At 52.6% G+C, this 17,943-nt stretch overlaps 1 protein-coding gene across 2 annotated transcripts in view; it reads left to right on the top strand.

Moving 5' to 3' along the window:
• The first annotated feature begins 12,938 nt into the window (after window positions 1-12,938).
• TMEM63C (transmembrane protein 63C) overlaps window positions 12,939-17,943 on the top strand; it is a 65,096-nt gene continuing 60,091 nt past the window's right edge. Inside the window, exon 1 of one of the 2 annotated variants that reach the window (XM_054567225.1) lies at window positions 12,939-13,072. The gene's annotated coding sequence lies outside the window, so the exon portion shown is untranslated. Of the gene's footprint in view, window positions 13,160-17,943 lie in introns of both variants that reach the window. The other variant, XM_054567226.1, reaches the window with a different exon arrangement.

The following is a 17,943-nucleotide window of genomic DNA, read 5'->3' as shown; positions in this document are numbered from 1 at the left end:
TTCCAGCCAGGGTGTAAGGAAGGTGAAAGGCAGTGCCTGCTGAACCCACTCTGCCTGGGCCTGCCTCTGAGCTGGGCATTTAACGTGCATTCCTATTTATCACTTTTTGGTCATTTCTGAAGGAAAGTGCACCGGAGCCTCTGTCTTTTCCAAGGGAGCTGTCCCTCTGCCTGGCGTGTGTGCGTGCGTGCGTGCGTGCATGTGTGTGTGTGTGTGTGTCTCAGACTCTAGCAGTGCCAGGAGTAGGTCAAGACTGTTGGCCACTGAGTCCCTCACCATAGCAAGTTGACAACTGACCACTTGTGGGGAAGGCGTGGATGACCACATTCTAGGGATTTTATATTCCTTATCTCATGTAGGTCTCAAATTTTCAGGTGAGACTTTAGCCACATCTTACTGGAGAGGAGCCATAGGCTTAGGAAAATGGATAAGAGCTGACAGCTAGTAAGCAGAGAAGGACCCGAATCATCCAGGACAGACAGACAGACATGCTTTCTTTGATCCAGACAGGCAAATACGTCCTAATTTATTTCCATAATCTTTGACGTCCATTGGACTCTGAGGGCAGGAAGGGCAGGGACTATGTTCTGTCCACGTGGTAACCACAGTGTCCTGCATGTAACCTGGCCCAGAGTAGATGCTCAGGACATGTGCAGGGGCCTGGGTGACAAAACTGGCTACAGACTCCCTGTGTGACCCATGGACTCACAGACAAAAAACACGAGGGCAGCACTTGAGCTGACACGGGGACAGGGACTCTGTTATTTTTTTTATTCTCTCTAGGAAGAGAAGAGGCATCTAGGGCTGCCCTGCATAGTTGGTCAGGCTCTGCGCTCGGCAATTCCAGGGGGCATCCTTTTCAAAATTCTGTCATCACAAATTTGTATGGTCCTTGTGACAATTTTCCAGTAGATGGCAGTAAAGCATCTTGGGTTGGGGCACCGTTTTCCGTGCAAATGCACTGTTCAGGCGCTCGGCCATGCTGGGCACCTCTGCTTGCCAGCCCTCCCGTCTGTTGACAAGCTGCCTGATGCCCTTTACCAGCCTTGTCCCACCTCCTCTTCATTTCAAGACTTTCCAAAATGACACTGAGGGCCTTAGCGTTGACCTGGGAACTTCCAGGGAAAGAGTCACTAGAGCCGGAAGTCACCAACTGCATCCTTTGTTCCAGAGAAGGTAATATTTGTGATCAGAATCCCTGGGTTCGGGTCCTGGCTGCTGCATTTCCTAGCGAGTGCTCTTGGGCAAATGACCTTGCAATTCTGGAACATAGCTTTCTCTTCTGGAAAGAGCGCAGCAATAATCCCTGCCCTGAAGTGACCGGGCATGCTAGGTGTGAAGCACCGCTGCCCAGGAGTCTCCTGCAATGATAAAATGCAGGACTTTCCCAGGTAACCCCGGGAGGATGTTCTGCACTATTGGGGCAACTGTGCTGCAGACCAGGTGACTCCCGTTTTGTCATCTGCCACCTTCAGTCATCTCTCTCCTGGTCTCCATTACCACTCCATCCTCAGGGGTTGCTTTGGCCCCCTTCTATCTCTGCCCCAAATTCCTTAGTACATTGCAGACAGGCAGCCAGTCAACAAATAATTCATTGAGCATCTACTATGTGCTGGGGCTGAGCCAGCATCATCTGGTTGCTTATAGGGCGTGCCTCTACCTCATAGTCTCCTTGGCATAAATTAACCTGGGTAATTGACCTAATAACCATAAGATCACAGAACAAGAATTATGCAGAGACAGTAATGAGGCAATTTGCTCTCTGAGTATAAATGACATTTACATTTGGCTGTGACTGTCACCACTTCCAACATTCAGTACTGTAAACCCCGACGCTTTCAGCTGCCCGCAGCCCTGGCCCTGCCGGTCCAGCTATAGCATCCCCGTCCCCAACCCCATCACTCCTGACAAAAGCCTCCTATGCATCCAACACTGTCCCCTCGTCCCTTTCTAGGATGGAATCTGGCTGGAGTGACTGCCAGGGGAACAGTGAGGGGGAGGCCCTGAGAGAGCGGCTGCTGCACAGCGGGAGCAGGAGGCGGTTGCCTTGGTGAGTTGGACGAAGAGGCTTCTCCGATGCTGCTAAATGTGTGTTTCTGACCCGCCTTCTCTTTCTTGCTCAGGAGACACCTCTTGCGGGCTGAGTCCTCTCAGTCCCCCCTTCTCTCTCCTCCCCCACTTTCAAAATACTCATTTCTCTGATCATTACCTATTCCTGCAAGAAGGGGATCTCAAGCCCTCAGGCACCCTAGGGAGTAGGAGTGGGATCACACATTACACTGTTTGCCAGTGCACCCTCACGCCAGCCCTGTGCCTTGGGTACTTCATTCCCACTTGACAGATGAAGCTGCTGAGTCTGAGAGCTGCTAGCCCATCGGCCCTGGTCACCTGGCTCTTAGGTGGCAGCTCTGCAACAACTAATAGCCCTCTGACTCTAAAGCCTACAACACCTTGATGAGCCCTCTGTCCCAGGTAAGATTCTGATGGCAGACCTTTAAGCAGGCTGCCAGATGGCAGAGGGGATGTTTGGGGCAAGAAAATGTTGGCAGCACTGACTGTCCTGCCTTCTCCTCACTTTTCGGGGTAAGCTGGGAGCAGGGAGAGAAAACAGGACCTTGCTGGTAACGTTAGCAATAAGCCAGGTAACTGGCCTGTGGTTTGGGTGGACACGAGAAAAAAAGCTGTAGGCACCGCTGGCAGCCCCCCCACCCCGTCGGCCCCAGGCTCCTTGGGAAGCTTCCCCTCACCCCCACCCCGATCTCCAGGAACACTGGCTCTGCCCTCTCTCCTGCCTCTCCAAACACCCCAAAATCCCTCACACCCCTCCCCTCAGTTCCCCCATTCTTCCCCTTGCCCCTCCCTCCCTGTTCCTCAGTCCCAGGGTAGTGCTGGGGACTTCCCAGAGGGTCCTAAAGGCGAGGGGCGCCTTCTCCCCTCTGCAGGGCCAGTTCCCCAGAGAGCCCTGCACCCGGAGGCCTGTCTGCGCAGCATGCAGTCCTCTCCACGCAGCTCCAGCCATCAGCCCAGGGGAGGGGGGTAGAGGGCTGGGCGGCGGTCAGGGGTGAAGGCCTGCTCAGCCCAGGAGCTGCATGTTCTGAAAGCTTATATGCGTACATCTGCTCCTACACACCAACACACACACACACACGCCAGCATGCTTATACTCGCACACTCAAACATCCACAGACACACACGTATACACACATGCACACACGCACACACACATATACGCTTTACTCCAAATTTTCTCAGGCAATCGGCCCTTATGGTTCAGAGTCTGAGCTCTGGAGTCAGACGGATGCTTTTCCACACTGCAGGGTCATTTTTAAACAATGGTTTCTCATTTCAGAAGGCAGCATGTGAGATCTGAACCACGCGGGGGTGCAATAACTGCGGCGCCAGTGTCCTAGCCCCTTGGTCCCAGTCTCTTGCTCCCTCCCCTGTTGTCACCACGTCACTGTGTCTTCTTCCAGAGCTGGTCTGCAGATGACAGCCTCTATCACAGCACCTGCTTGTGCACATACGTGTATACGGACACACACATGCACGCTGCTCTGCACTCTGCTTTCGTTGCTGTTGGTGCGAGTGCGCCCTGCAGGCCTCCTGCGGCGCGGGCGCGTGTCTGCCAGGCTCTGGGCTACAGGGAGGCTGCCCGAAACCCTTTCCCAGCCTGATGGCTGTCCCTGGCGCCTGCTGAGTTCCTGTGCACACAGGGCGCCTCCGCCTTGTTAACGGCGGCCTGGTGTCCCATCGTGCAGACGCACCGTGACTTATTTAACGTGCCCAACTGGCTGAGCACAGATCGTCTCAGCTGCTTGTTTTGCTTTATTTGCTGTTACTGCTTTTCTGTAGTGAGCACCTGTGTGTGCACGTTAGCCCATGTGGGCGTGCACATCTGTGGGTATGAAGGAGTGACCCAGCCCAGGAATTTGGGCTCTCGCGCCTCACTTTCTGAATCTGTAGATGATGACAATCAGAATGTAGACCTCAAAGGGGAAGAGGATATGAAATCCTGCACGCTGAATGCCTAGCATGGTGCCCATAAATGTTAGACCCTGAGGGGAGGAGCTGGGGATGGGGTGAGCGAGGGAAGGCCCGTGCTGCCGCTGCTCAAGGCCACTGAGTTAGGTCACAGCAGGGTGCGCTCAGCCTGGGAAGTCCCCTGCCCTTGTGACTGGGGTCAGAGAGATTCTATCCTCTGGCCAGCCCTTGCGGGTGCCTCGATGGGGAGGCCAGGGCAGTGAGTTAAGGGGGTGTTAGGGGGCCCGGCAGCTGCTCTGGAGCCACAGTGAGGAGCAGGCCTGGTTTTTCTGCTGAGTCATTCCCACTGGGGCTTTGAAGGAGGGGCAGGCCTGCCGTGTGAGAGACACAGAGACGGAGAGACAGAGAGAGGCTTACTTGGACCACACATACACGCACGCACACGCACACATGCGCACGCACACCCCACACCCCTCTCAGTTTAAGGAAAAGGAGCCCCCCCACCAGAGTGAGGCTTTATTCTCGGTAAAACGTAAAAGCCTCGGAAACTAAGGCTGCACCCACTGCCCCCTCTCCCAGTAGCCATTTCTCCACCCCTTTCTGTCCAGTCCTGTCCCTGTCCCTAGGACCACCATCTTGGATGGCCCAGGATCACAGACAGTCCCAGGAACAAGTCAGTCACCCTACTTGTCCTTCTCCATTCTTCTCCTCACCCTGCACCGGCTCCCTGGTCTGGTTCCCCTGCCAGACACCCCAACCTGACCCCTCTTGGGAGCTTCCTGGCTCCAAGATGATGCTTCAGTGTAACAGATTTTTATGAGACTGATCTCATGCTGAGGGCACAGAGATGAGGGAGGCTGGGTCCCTGTGCCCAGAGGGGTTCATACCCCGGGGAGCAGGGGATGGAGAGGCCAAGGATGAAGTTGTCCCCCAGAGCTGGGTAGGTGCTGGGCCCTGCGGGGGCAGGGCAGCCTGTAAATGACAAGGGTCTGGATGGGCTAGGGACCCGGAGGGCAGGCTGCATGGAGGACAATGCTTCCTTCCATAAAAAGTCACTTTTTGGCTTTTCCAAGTCTGCTGCAGCCATCAGAGGCCTTAAAAGGCTCCGTTAAATGATTTCCAGAAAACAGGTAGCAGATTCATAAAACCTCTTAAGACCTAAATTCCTTCCCACTCAGAAATATTAAACCATCTATTTTGTGTGCAGAAGATGGTCAGCTAAAGGAATGAATGTCTGTTACACTAAAAAAAAAAAAAAAAAAAAGGTCTTTTTTTTTTTTTTTTTTTACTTAGAAAAAAATCCCAGCACCCGACTGTTGTCTAACATTCGACTTTACACCTCCTGGACATATTTCTGTTACTGTGGACCTGGTTCATGGAAAAGTCTGAATATGACAGGATTCAAACAGGAAATGTTTTTGCTTTGTCTCTGATCACAGACTTCAACCAAGCTTGGTTAATCTCTTCTTCTGGCCCTGACCAACATTCCTGACAAATTCTTAGTTTGTTCAGATTTTAGGTTGGTTTTGTTTTTCATTTATCAAGAATCCAGATTCGTCTCGTCCAATTTAAAAGTTAAACATCAAGAAAGAAGCTAAGCGCCCTTTGTGAATACTGGGCGATTCCCCTCCTCTCCCAGGGCCAAGCAAGGCCAGGAAGGGGGCGCCATTCCTTTCCCCTCGCGCCCCCATCAGTGTTTTCCCTTCCAGGGTTGCAGCTGGGGTGTGAGGAGAATGAGAGCTGGAAGGCAGAACTACAGGCCAGGCCTCTTGACAACCACTTCCTGTGATCCAGTGTCTTGCTGGGGGGCAGATCTCCAAGTGGGGTGAGCCGTCAGGTTCTCAGGCTAGACTTTTCCTAACACACCTTGGCCACGTGATCCCAGAGGCCCACCGCTGTAACCCCCCACCCCCAGCGACCTCTCCAGTGTTTACCTGAGCCACAGGAAACTCCTCCACCCTTGCCTGGGTAAAGGGAGGCATGTAGGTCACCTTTGTTCCGCCCATTCCCCTTCCCATTGCCACTCCTAGAGGACACGGGACAGGTTGGCCTGTCATCAAGCCCCCAACTGAGGAATGGGATGCCAGTCCCGTCCCTCACAGGCACCCCACTCTCTTTGAATGAGTTTCTAGTAGCCCCCCCGCACTTGCAGAAATTGGAGGAGAAACCAGAGCACCCCCGTCCTAGCCTGGGCACGTGACCCGTGGAGTCAGTTGTGTGGGGCCCCATGCCCAGAAGCACCCCACGCTAACGGTCTAATGCTCTGCTGGCTTGAAATTCTTCATAATTTTTGGACAAGGGATCACTCATTTTCATTTTTCACAGGCACCCCCAAATTATGTCTCACCTGGGACCGACTGCCCTGACCATCCTCACCTACTTGTAGAAGGAGGGCGGTGCTGGTTCTGGAAGCGCCCCGGGAAGTGCCACCCTCCCCGAAGATCCCCACCTCGCTTTAGGCTGAGGGACACTTGACACCCCGTGCTCCTCCAGTTCTGCTACTCAACGCTCTAGTGAAATTTTACTTTCAGTTATTGTACCTTTCAACTTCAGAATTTCTGTTTGTTTTTTAAAATAATTTCTCTCTTTATTGCTGTTCTCTCTGTGGTGGGACACCATTCCGATGGTTTTCTTTAGCTCTTTGAGCATATTTAAAATGGTTGACTTAAAATTTTATGAGGGAAGTCCAATGTGTGGGCTTCCTCAGGAACGATTTTTTAAAAATATGTATATGTTTATTTTTACAGAGAAAGGAAAGGAGGGAGAGTGAGCGGGACAGAACATCAATTGGTTGCCTCTCATAGGTGCCCCAACCTGGGACTGAACCTGGGACAGACCAGCAAGTCTGCTTTACCGTTCACTCTCTGCGCAGAGATGGCAGGCCGGCCATGGCGGGAGCTCAGGGCGTACCACACAGCAACAGCGCTGAGTAAACTACAGCTGCGCTGCAGCGGGACTGGTCTTTAAAACACAATGTTGAGTAAAAGCCCAGCGTGAAGCATGTATAGAATCTGATTCCATGAATGTCCACTGAAAAAAACAGACCAAACCAAACTGTATTGATTACGGATGATAAAATGATAAAGATGAGGAAGGGAAATTCCGTTCAGGTCAAGAGAGGGTTATCTCTGGGTGGGGGATGGGTGGAGGAGAAGGGGTGTGATTGGGAAACAAGGAAAAGCCTGCCAATAACGTTGTGTTTCTTGAGCTGGATTGTGGTTACACAAGTGCTTGCTTCAGGAGAATTCATTGTGGTGTTCATTGGTGTCTTACACATGCTCCTCCGTATGTGTATTATGTTTCACTATGTGTTAAGCAAATAGTTTATAAAACAAGGATTTACTATTGAAAACAGATGCTGACACCCAGGGGAATGCGCACGGCAGAGCTGCCTTCAAAAGCCTGGCTGGAGAGAGGGGATCTTCACTCTGTAGCCCAGAGGAAACCCAACAGGAAAGCCTTATTTCTCTCCCCTGAGGATCCACTGTGGGGCGGGAGTAGGGGGTGGGATTAACCTCGACAAAATGTCAACACAGGAGCCTAAGCGTTAGTCAATGACCTAACCCTGCAGGGCAGCAGCCAGGCTCGGGATAGAAGGGATAGAATCGAGGTGAGCCGAGCAGGCCTGAAACCCACAGATCTGTCTGACAGAGCCGTTGAGTGAGCTCTGCACGGGGAAACACTCCCTCTCAAATGTCTTCAGAATTCCAGCCCAACAGTGGGGCTTCCTTTGTGATGTCATTGACATTTGCCTCTGACCTGGCCTGTCAGAATTCCCTCTATTGATAGATAACTGGTGGTGGCTGTTGGTGGCGGATGACAATGACCTCTCACCAGTCATGGCTTTCCCCTCTCCTAGGAGAGACATACTAGTCAGAGGCTTCTGCTAGCTGCGAGCGTCCGAGTGCCGGGGTCTTGATGAGTGGGGCCCGAGCCTGAGGCCGGAGGTAAGGGGGCCAGGGAGGCCAGGGCTGGGCCAGCGGAGGGGAGGCCCAGACTCTCTGCCAGGGAGGACCCTGACTTCTCCATCCCCACCCCACTGACCCGGTTAAGGGGCGGGGGGATGCCAGCGAGGAATCTGTTGTGTTCTGGACCTCAGCGTGAGGTCTGTCCTCTATTGAAACCCACCGCCCAAGGTCTGGTTAAACAGAGGAGACTGGAAAAATAGTTTCCCATTCTGATACATTGCTCCCCTACCTCCTGTACAGGAAATCAAGCTCCCTTCCTTTTGGAAAGACAGATTAGAGTGTGTGACGGAAGCCCAAGTCCCTAAATGGACCCATTTCCTTGGAGAGTCTCGACTGGGTTCTTGAGGGCAGGGGACAGCCTAGAGTATCTGGATTGTCCCTTAGTGTGTGAACAGTGATGTGGTTCTGCTTTTAAAATACTGTTCCTGTCAGGGGCATAAGTTTGCATTCTGAACGCTACAGCAAACTCTGCTGAGTCCCACGCCCATCCTCCCGGGACCCCTACCCCGCCCCACTTACTCCCCACCCAGCAGCATGGGACACTGGTGTAACTGTCCTGGCTCAAAGCCTAAAATCCTTGGAGTTGGACTGATGAGAAACAGACACCTAGCTGACTCTTTCCTGAGCTTCCCACCTTTCCCCTCCCATCTTGAGTTTTCCTGAACATCGCATCTGGGCAGAGCAGGAAGGTCATGTACGGTTGTAGAGATTGCATGCAGCGTGTTTATTTTAAGCAATTGCAATCAGTTCTGCAGTGAATATCCTTGTGCACGTAGGTCTTTCTGAACCCACGGGAGAGTTCCTGATGAAATGATTTCTAGACGACAAGGGTGAGGTCCCAGGGCCACAGTGGGCTCGTCACTCTCATGGCATCTAGGGCCATACCTCTGTGGCCCTTCACTGGAATGATCTAGGACCTCAGGCAATTTCACTGATCAATATTTCAGATCAGCTAGTGGGCCCCTGCTAAGCTCTGGCATCCAAGGTTACACAGACTTCACTCCTATAACCATTAAAAAATGCCTATGGAGTTGGGGCACTGTGCTGGATACGAGGAATAAAAAGAAAAAGAAGGTACGATCTGAATTTAACAGGATTTATAATCTAGTGGAGGAGAAGGTAAATAACAATGAATCAAAATCTCTGCTTTCTGGCCTTTGGGTAAAGGTATCATTCTGGATGGCTGAGTTTTGGGGGATGCTAAAGGTTTTTACCGTTAGGCATTCATTTTATTTTATTTTTAATCATTTTTTATTGTTATTCTTTTATAGTTGTCCTAACTTTTCCCCCCTTTCTCTCCTCCACCCATCCCATCTCCCGCTCCCACAGGCTATTCCCATACAGTTGTCCATATCTGTGGGTCATTCATATATGTTCTTTGTCTAGTCCCTTCCCCTTCTTTCCACCATTATCCTGCCCCCCTCTCTGGTCACTTTCAGTCTGCTCCATGTTTTCATGCCTGTGGTTCTATTAGTTTATTTTTTTCTTTAGGTTCCTCTTATAGATGAAATCATATGGTATTTGTCTTTCACCAATTGGCTTATTTCACTTAGCATAATATTCTCCAGTTCCATCCACACTGTTGCAAAAGGTAGGAGTTTCTTCATTCTTTCTGCTGCGTAGTATTCCATTGTGAAAATGTACCAGTTTTTTGATCCACGTGCTTACTGATAGACACTTAGGCTGTTTCCAGCGCTTGGCTATTGTAAATAGCGCCGCTATGAACATAGAGGTGCATAGGTTCTTTTGAATTGGTGATTTGGGATTCTTAGGGTATATTCCCAGCAGCAGAATCACTGAGTCAAAAGGCAGTTCCATTTTTAGTTTTTGAGGAAATTCCAGATTGTTTTCCACAGTGGCTGCACCAGTCTGCATTTGCACCAACAGTGCACTAAGGTTCCCCTTTCTCCACATCCTCGCCAGCACATGTTGTTTGTTGACTTATTAATAATGGCCGTTCTGACAGGTGTGAGGTGGTATTTCATTGTGGTTTTAGTTTGCATCTCTCTGATGGCTAGTGATGCTGAGCATCCTTTCATGTGTCTATGGGCCTTTGATATGTCTGTATGTCCTCCTTTGAGAAGCGTCTATTCAGGTCCTTTGTCCATTTTTTAATTGGATTGTTTGTCTTTACGGTGTTGAGTCTTGTGAGTGCTTTATATTTTTTGGAGATCAAACCTTTGTCCAATGTATCATGGACAACTATGCTCTCTCATGCGGTCTGTTCCCTTTTCATTTTGATGGTGGTTTCTTTAGCTGTGCAGAAGCTTTTTAGTTTGATGTAGTCCCATTTGTTTATCTTTTCCTTTATTTCCCTTGCCCTAGGAGATATAGTGGCAAAAATATTGCTAAGTGGGATATCTGAAATTTTCCTGCTTATGTTTTCCTCTAGGACTTTTATGGTGTCATGACTTCTGTTGAAGTCTTTTATCCACTTTGAGGCATATGTTTTATTTTATGTTAACCATTTTTGATCAAAAATATTTTCTAAATATATCATATAATTGCTATCCTTTTAAAATAAAATTTCAATCAGAAGATTATATTTCTCATAGTGATTTGGAATTGTTGTCATTAGCATATTTTCAACATTACCCTGTAATACACTGATGTCCCCAAAGCCTCTTAGAGTGACTCTGAACCAAATGGTCCCAAACTTCTGAGTTTTTGTAGCTTTTCTATTGTCTGTTGCTCTTGACTTTTGCTGATTTCATTGCTCTTGCTTTTTTAATGTTCTTTCTCCTCCCAGTGAGCCCCTACTCATCTCCTGTGGGCTCGAAGAACAGAAAACCAGGTTTATCAGTGAGGTTGTTAGTTCAGCTGTGGTCATAGAAAGCACGGTGGTCAGCAGTCCAGGGTGCTTCTCCTCCAGGTCAGCATGAAACTTGGGTTCTTAACGTCTTGTTGATTGGCCGACCCTGGCGTGTTGCCCTTTCCAGTGCCATCAGAACTGCCCCTCACCTCCCTCCCCATGTCCACAGTTTGCACAAAGGGACGTGGACAGTGTGCAGCTACTTTTTAAGAATGTGGTCCAGAAGTAAAACAGATCCCTTCTACTCACATCCCATTGGCTAGAATTTAGTCTCCTTAGTCACAGCCACTCTGTGAGGTAGGTACTATTATTGGACTCCTCTCATTTGCAAATGATACCCATTTTCCAGATGTGAAAATTAATCTCAGTGGTTAACTAGTAAATAGTACAAGGTCACACAGCTAGTAAGAGGCGGAGCCCTGATTTAAACTGAGGTTCAGCTGGACCCAAAGACCATGCTCTTTCCATTTAACCCCGGGCCTTTCTAAAGGACCAGCAATTACCCTCCACCCCATGCACAGAACCTTCGGTCCTTCCTCACTGGGTTCAGCTACTACTTCTATGATGAGGGAGCTGAGAGAGGAGAAACTACTCTGTCCCGCTGCTGTTCTCTCCCCTCAGTACCGTAACAGCAGCAGCAACAACAGCTAGTATTTACAGAGCATCTGCTTTGTATTCAATATCTCATTTCATCCTCACAACCAGCCTTTACAACTGTTGTTATTATTGCCCCCATTTTACATATGCAAAGAATGAAGCTCAAAGAGGTCAAGTCCCGTGTTTAGGTGGCCCCGCTGTGATTCGAATCAAGGCAGCTGGAGTTCTTAAACACTACTCTCATATTTACCTGGCTTATTTTTGTTCCCACCGGGCCTTATCCTAGAAGAGAGTAATAGAAATGTCAGGGCCAGAGGGGCCTTAGACCCCATCTCGCCCAGTGCTTTCTGTATTACAGTTGAGAGGGAAAACAGAGAGACCCAGCCAGTTACCCAAGCTTGCGCAGCATACTGCTAACAGCGGAGCCAGAGCTATAACCCAGGCCCCCGATGCCCTCTTGCCCCTACACAATAGACATTCAAAAGTCTTCCCGCCCCAGGAAAGGATATGTAAACTAACGAATGGGCGCGTAAGAGAAGAAATGAACAAATCTTGACAGAATGTGTCAAGCAGCTCACTTTGGGTTTTCATAGAGTGGCTGGATCAGAAGAACCAGAGGGTGGGGGTCAGGGGTGGGAGGCAGGTGCACTGCAGGGAGAGACATAAGCGGGGGTGCCCACCTGGAGGTGGTGTTCAGCTGGCTATGGGGAACCACCCCGTGAAGCCATAGCTACCCTTTGACCTGCCCCCCCACCCGCCTCTCTTGACCTTGTATTCACACTGCTTCCTCTATCACCTCCTTATTATACTGCTAACAACTCTGACAATTTCTTCCTGTTATTAAACTACGAGTCACTTTCACCGTTCTGTGTAGCAGTCCTGCTCTCCCACTAGCTTTTGTACAGCAAGGACTGGATAATGACTATTAAACGAATGTGCCCAGGCCCCTGCCTGGGAGACAGTGAGAATGGCTGTTACCACTGCCCCTTACTCTTCATTCTGATCTGTGGGGGTTCAAACACCGGCACCCACCTCCAAACGAGTCCTTTCTAGCAGAGTAGCCAAGACTTGGATGAAACTGAAGACCTGCAGGACTGTGCCCCACAGCAAACTGAAAGTGACCCAGCCCACTCCGTTGGACTTCCTGAGTGGGGCTGTGGCCAACTTGTGGGCCTTTCTTTTGCTGGGGAGGAAGGAGGCAGAACTAGGTACCAGCCACTGGGCCAGTGCAAGGAACAGGTCCCTGGGTGGGGCAGAGTGCTGTTACCTTTGTGTGTTTTTGATGTTTTGTTTTGTTTTTATGCTTTGGCTGGCAGGGTCAGGCAGGTTTGTAAGGAACGCGATTCCGTGGACAGCTTGGGGTGGCGTGAGAACTGTAGGGCAGGCAGAGAGGAGGAAGGCAGCAGGCGAGGCCGGGAGCTTCAGGGACCGGCAGCCTTGTGCGTTTGCGGTGGTAATTTGCAGATGGTTCCTGGCCAAGGTCTCTGGGGCGGAGCCTGGGCCTCTGTATAAGATAGTCCCGCCCGGGTTCCCCGGCGGCGGCGGCGGCGGGGTCGGAGCAGCTTTGGGGCGGGGCCAAGGTTGGCTCCTGCCTGGGAGGAGCCGGGATGCCGCTCCCGCGATGATGCAGGGGGGAATTTGCTGACAGTCCCTTGGCAGGTGGGGCTGGCATCACCCAGCCGGCGACGAGGACCGGTTGGCAGTCTCCTCCCAGGTAGGGAGCGTGTGGTCTGTCATCGCATCTTAGCGGCGTGAGCACCTAGCCTGGGGCTGGGGCCGTGGCGCGGAGGACGCAGAAGTGGTGAGCACGCGGGTGGCGTGAGCCAGGACTGATCTGGCCGGAGAAGGAGCGCAGAATCCGGGTCCTCGACCGGGGAGGGGGTGGGGCAGGGCTGCATGCTCTGTGCTTTCAGGGACCTCGGAGTGGGAGCGGTGGGGGTAGGGGAGGCTGCGCCACACTCCTTTGCCACGCTGGCTATGGCCCGGCCTTGGACCCAGGAGAGGGTGGACTGAGCAGGCGACTAGGGAGGGCCGCGTCTCCGTCAGGCCGTCTTCACTAGGCGGTGAGAGAGGACGGTGGGCGGGAGGCTTGCCTGGGGTCCCCGCCGCCTGCCTGCCAACCAGCTGGGAGTTGCCTCCTTGGACCACCCCACCCAGGGATTCCCCCGGGCTGTGCCGCCCACTCTGTGGGCTGGGCTGGGAGGGGTGCGCTCAGCCTCTGCAGTCTACTCCGCCGGGGGATGAGTTATGACAGCGTCACTGCCGCGCTGCTGCTGGCCGGGGTCGCATTCTCTGCTGGGTGGGCTGGGCCGCAGGGGGGAAAGATGCCACCTTTTCTCCTACGCTTTCACAGAAGGCTTCTTGCCTACATCCTCACCTTTGCCCACAGAGAGAAAGTTTGGATTTGTGTGGCGGAGCTGGGCAAACAGGTCTGAGGATGCTGGGGCTTCACCAAGATCACTTAGCAGGTCCCACAGAGCGGGCCTCCCAGGCACGGCCTTGGCCCGATGCTCTCCGGAGGGCCAGGGGCCAACCTTGCTCTCTAGACCCCTCGCCCAGTCTGGAGTGGACTCCCCAACCCCTTGCCCCCTTTCTTCATCCCTGAGAATGGACAGAGCTGCATCCTGGAGGGTGTCATGGGTGTGAACACAGTAGGGATCATAGTTTTCTGGGGACAAGACAAAACTGCTCCGGAAAAATGCTCATCTGAGCAGAGGGGGCCGATATCCTTTGGTTCAGGGAGATAGTCAGCCCAGGCCCAGGCTTCCGTCTCCTGACCAGCCTTGAAGGAAGCCACGTGCAAGTTCCCAGGCCACTGGGGGAACGACGGGGGACAAGGAGATGGACTTTCTTTCTCCTTTAACAACCCACGCCTGGAGAGGAGGCAGGAGGGCCAGGTTGGCAAGGCCACCGTCTCTCAGTGTCACCCTCATGGTTTATCACCTTATCCTTGCCCTCTCCCCACCTCCTGTCCCCAGGAGAAATGATGACATCGGAGCTGTTGCCCTTGGAGGTGAACTTTTCCTGAGTTCACCTTGTCCTTCTTTTCCTCAGGACAGAGGCCTTTTGGGGAGGAACACTGAGGCAAGGATAAAATGATATTTTAGAGCTGGAGCTGGCCAGCATCCCTGTGTGGTTGAGGAAACGGAGGCACAGAGGGTGCGGCGAGTTGCTCCAGGTCTCTTAACCTACATACGGGCCCACCACAGGGCAGGCTGGATGAGTGAGGCCCCTGCTCTCTTCTTTTCTCCCCGCACGGTCCCCAGCCCTGGTAAGAGGAGGCTCTGAGCACCTCCTGTGGCTGGACCAGGTGTCAGTGAACACTCCAGCCTTTTGCAGGGGAGTCCAGCCTGTGGCCCACAGGCTGCATGCGGCCCAGGATGGCTGTGAATGTGGCCCAACACAAAATCATAAATTTACTTAAAGCATTATGATACCTTTTTGTGATTATGTGTCACAATGTATTAAACGTGTGGCCCAAGACAACTCTTCTTCCAGTGAGGCCCAGAGACGCCAAAAGGTTGGACACCCCTGCTAACAACATATGTTTCAAAGTTACTTGGGAAAGGAGCAACTTTCAGAGGGCCAACGTCACTTGGCTACCTTCTCATTGTGTCCCCCACAGGGGACACACGATTTCTATGGGCTTCTCAGAGCCAAGAGCAGCTACCCCTCCTGATGGATGCCAGCAGCTGTGACCGCAGCCAGGAGGGGCCCATGGCAGAAGGACTTCAGTTACCTCTCTGACAGAGTTGCGGGATGGCAGGTTCTGCCCAGCCAGTGACTCTGAGCGGAGGGGAGTGTCTGTCACATAAGCCGCCTCTTTGAGACACACCTGCCGAGTGCAGAGGCCCTGAGGGTGGCTCGGGGTGATCGCGGCCGGCCCTGGCTGCGTGATGACCCCCATTAATCACTGCGGTGACCTGTGGGAGGGGATGGCTTCCCTGTGAAAGCAGATCAGACCTGGCTGCCTGTGGGGTGACGGTACAGTGCCAGAGAGGGGGGAGGCCCCACCCTGTGTCGGGCTCCCCTGCTGGGGTGCCACTAGCTCTTCTCCAGGAGGAAGGCCAGTGCCTCAGAGTCCCAGAAAAACGGCGGTGTGTCCCTCCCAGCTCACAGAGGCAGAGGCAGGCCTTGGAGAGGCCCCCGGGTCGTGGGAAGGGAACCCCTGGCAGAACACAGCACCTAGTTCTGGGCCACAGCCCCCATAGGCTGGCAGCCTGCCCTCAGTATTTCCACCTGACAGCTAGGCACGCAAACACCTTCCCCAGATGGATGGGAGGGCTTTGGAAACATGTCAAGTGTTTATTATAGATGGGAAGTGTTATTCCTGGACTCTGGTCTCATGTGAAGCCATCTGTCCCTGGCCTCCGTGGGGGAATCATGGCTGTTCCCTCTACCTCCATGGCCAGTCCAGGGTGCCCTTTTAGGCTTGAAGGGCTGGCCGACCCTCCCCAACCCACTTCAAGTTGTGTTTTAGCCCTGAGGGCTTCCTTTCCCTCCTCCTCGCTGCCTGTGATATTTCATAGGATTTCCATAAAATGCTGGTGACTGGCAGCACAGTGGACCGTCCTATAGTCCTGTATCCTCCCCACTGATTTGAATCCCATGGACTCGCTTCTGTGGTTCTTCCTGAAAAGCAGTGGGTGGAAGAATCATAGAGATAATGGGCATAAAGTGCTGGGAGCTCTTTGCATAGATTGCTCATGGTGGGGGGAGTCCACGGGGCGTTCAGGGCCTTGGGCAGGCTCGCTCTGGAAAAGGCTGTAGCCAAAGTGCTTAGGGGAAGTGCTCAGCTTCAAGTGAGATCAGCTGCTTTTAGCGCACTGTTTTGCCCACGGTGGGCCTTGCATTCGTGCCTCTTCCCTGTTCTGGGAGAGGTGGTTTTTGCAGCTTATACATCAGCATGAGCGGTGTCAGCCAGACTCCTGTTCTTGCTCCTGAGTTGGCTGGTGCAACTTGTGCCAAATAGGATCATCAAGGGACCATTGAGAGGAGAATGTCGGCAGCTCTGGGCCAACTGAGGGTGGCTCTTTAGAAGAGCACCTGTGGCCGGAACTCTGTGTCCTGTGTTTCTAGGGCAGGGTAGGGGCCCGAGTTGCTGTGTTACTTCCCAGAAGCCCTGGGGCCAGTACTGAAACATGAAGAGGTGAGGCGAGAGAGGAAGGGAGGCCTCCTTGCCACCTCTTGCCTCCTCCTGGTGCTTAGTAATGTTCCAAAAGGGAATGAAGCCTGGATCCACTTAGAAAACCAGGATCCCAGTGTCCTGGGCTCCCACCTTCTGCTTTTGCCACCCTTCCACCCCGCTGTTTTGCACAAGCACTGCCAAGATGAGATCTGAAGGGCTGGGCAGGGGGTGGCTGAGATACAGCGCCGCCCTGTGCCTACAGACCCTTGTCCGTGCCAAGTCAGGGCCTCTGTCGTCCTCAGAGGATCAGAGGCAAAGGGGCCAGACCAGCTTCCGGTGGGAAGCCAAGCCTTCCCTCCCCGCCACTGAGTGGTCTCACCAAGGAAGGTGGCCCTGGGGTCAGGAGACTTTTCCCCAGTCTGGCTGAGTCTTCTCACAACTGTGTCCAATCTGAGAGACACTGGCCTCAGGCCACAGGGCCCTGGCAAGGAGCAAGGAATCCTGGGGCGTTTGGAGAGAGACATATGGCCCAGTGGCCTGGGATAGGGCTGTGTGTTGGGATTTTGATGTGGAGGCTTCATCGCCTTGGGTGTCTTCAGTGGCAGTGATTTGTCCATTGGCTGGAAATGCCACTGAGGGTAACTAGATGCTTACCCGGGCTTCATGGGGGAATCAACAGTGCTTTTGGCAGCGGGGAGTGGGAGCAGCAGTCATGGGGGCAGGGAGGGCAATATACACACACACAAACAACCTGGGAGGCACTGAGGAGCTGGGTTCCCACCTGCTCACTTCTCCTCTACGAGTCTTCTGCTCACACATGGTGAAATAATCCCCAGCACAGGGCCAGCTGGAGGATGAACGGGAGGGAGCAGGAAGGTGCCCAGCACGTGCTTAGTGACTGGGAGCCCCCTTCTCTCTATTTCCTTGTCCCTTTACCTGCTCAGTGGCAGTCTGCCCAGGGGTCTCTGGACTGTTTATGGCTGGCCAACAATGTCGATTGCTCCAGGCATGGTTTGAATTGAGCTTTTCCCTTTAAAAGCATTTCAGATCCCTCAAGACCTGGCAGAGAGAAATGTCTTGTGTTCGGGGTCGGGGCATTGGCAAGCATCAGGGTGCAGCACACAGGTGTTGCTGGGTTTGGGATCCCTCCTGGGCTGCGACTCAGTGTGCCCAAGCCTGTGAGTTAGGCCAGGCTTTGGGGAGACCCTCTCAGGGACAAGAACAACAGCCTGAACAGTGTTATTGGCTTGAGACCTGGTGCCGCTCAGCCACCTCACATTCCTTATCCCTACTTTTTAACCCTCTGTACGCCCCAGGGAAGGACAGAGCGGGTATAAGTAGCCCACTTGATAGATGAAAAAGCTGAGGCTCAGAGAGGTAGTAATAGCCACAACCTCACATGTGCACAAAAGTGGCGGAACCCACACTGGCCCCAGGCAGTCTGATCCCGGAGGCCT

The sequence above is a fragment of the Pteronotus mesoamericanus genome, unplaced genomic scaffold (genome assembly GCF_021234165.1).
Source record: "Pteronotus mesoamericanus isolate MK-2021 breed Mesoamerican mustached bat unplaced genomic scaffold, CSHL_Meso_final contig_182, whole genome shotgun sequence".
NCBI lineage: Eukaryota > Metazoa > Chordata > Mammalia > Chiroptera > Mormoopidae > Pteronotus > Pteronotus mesoamericanus.
Note: the sequence above shows the minus strand (reverse complement) of the source record. Positions and strands in the feature narration are given on the sequence as shown.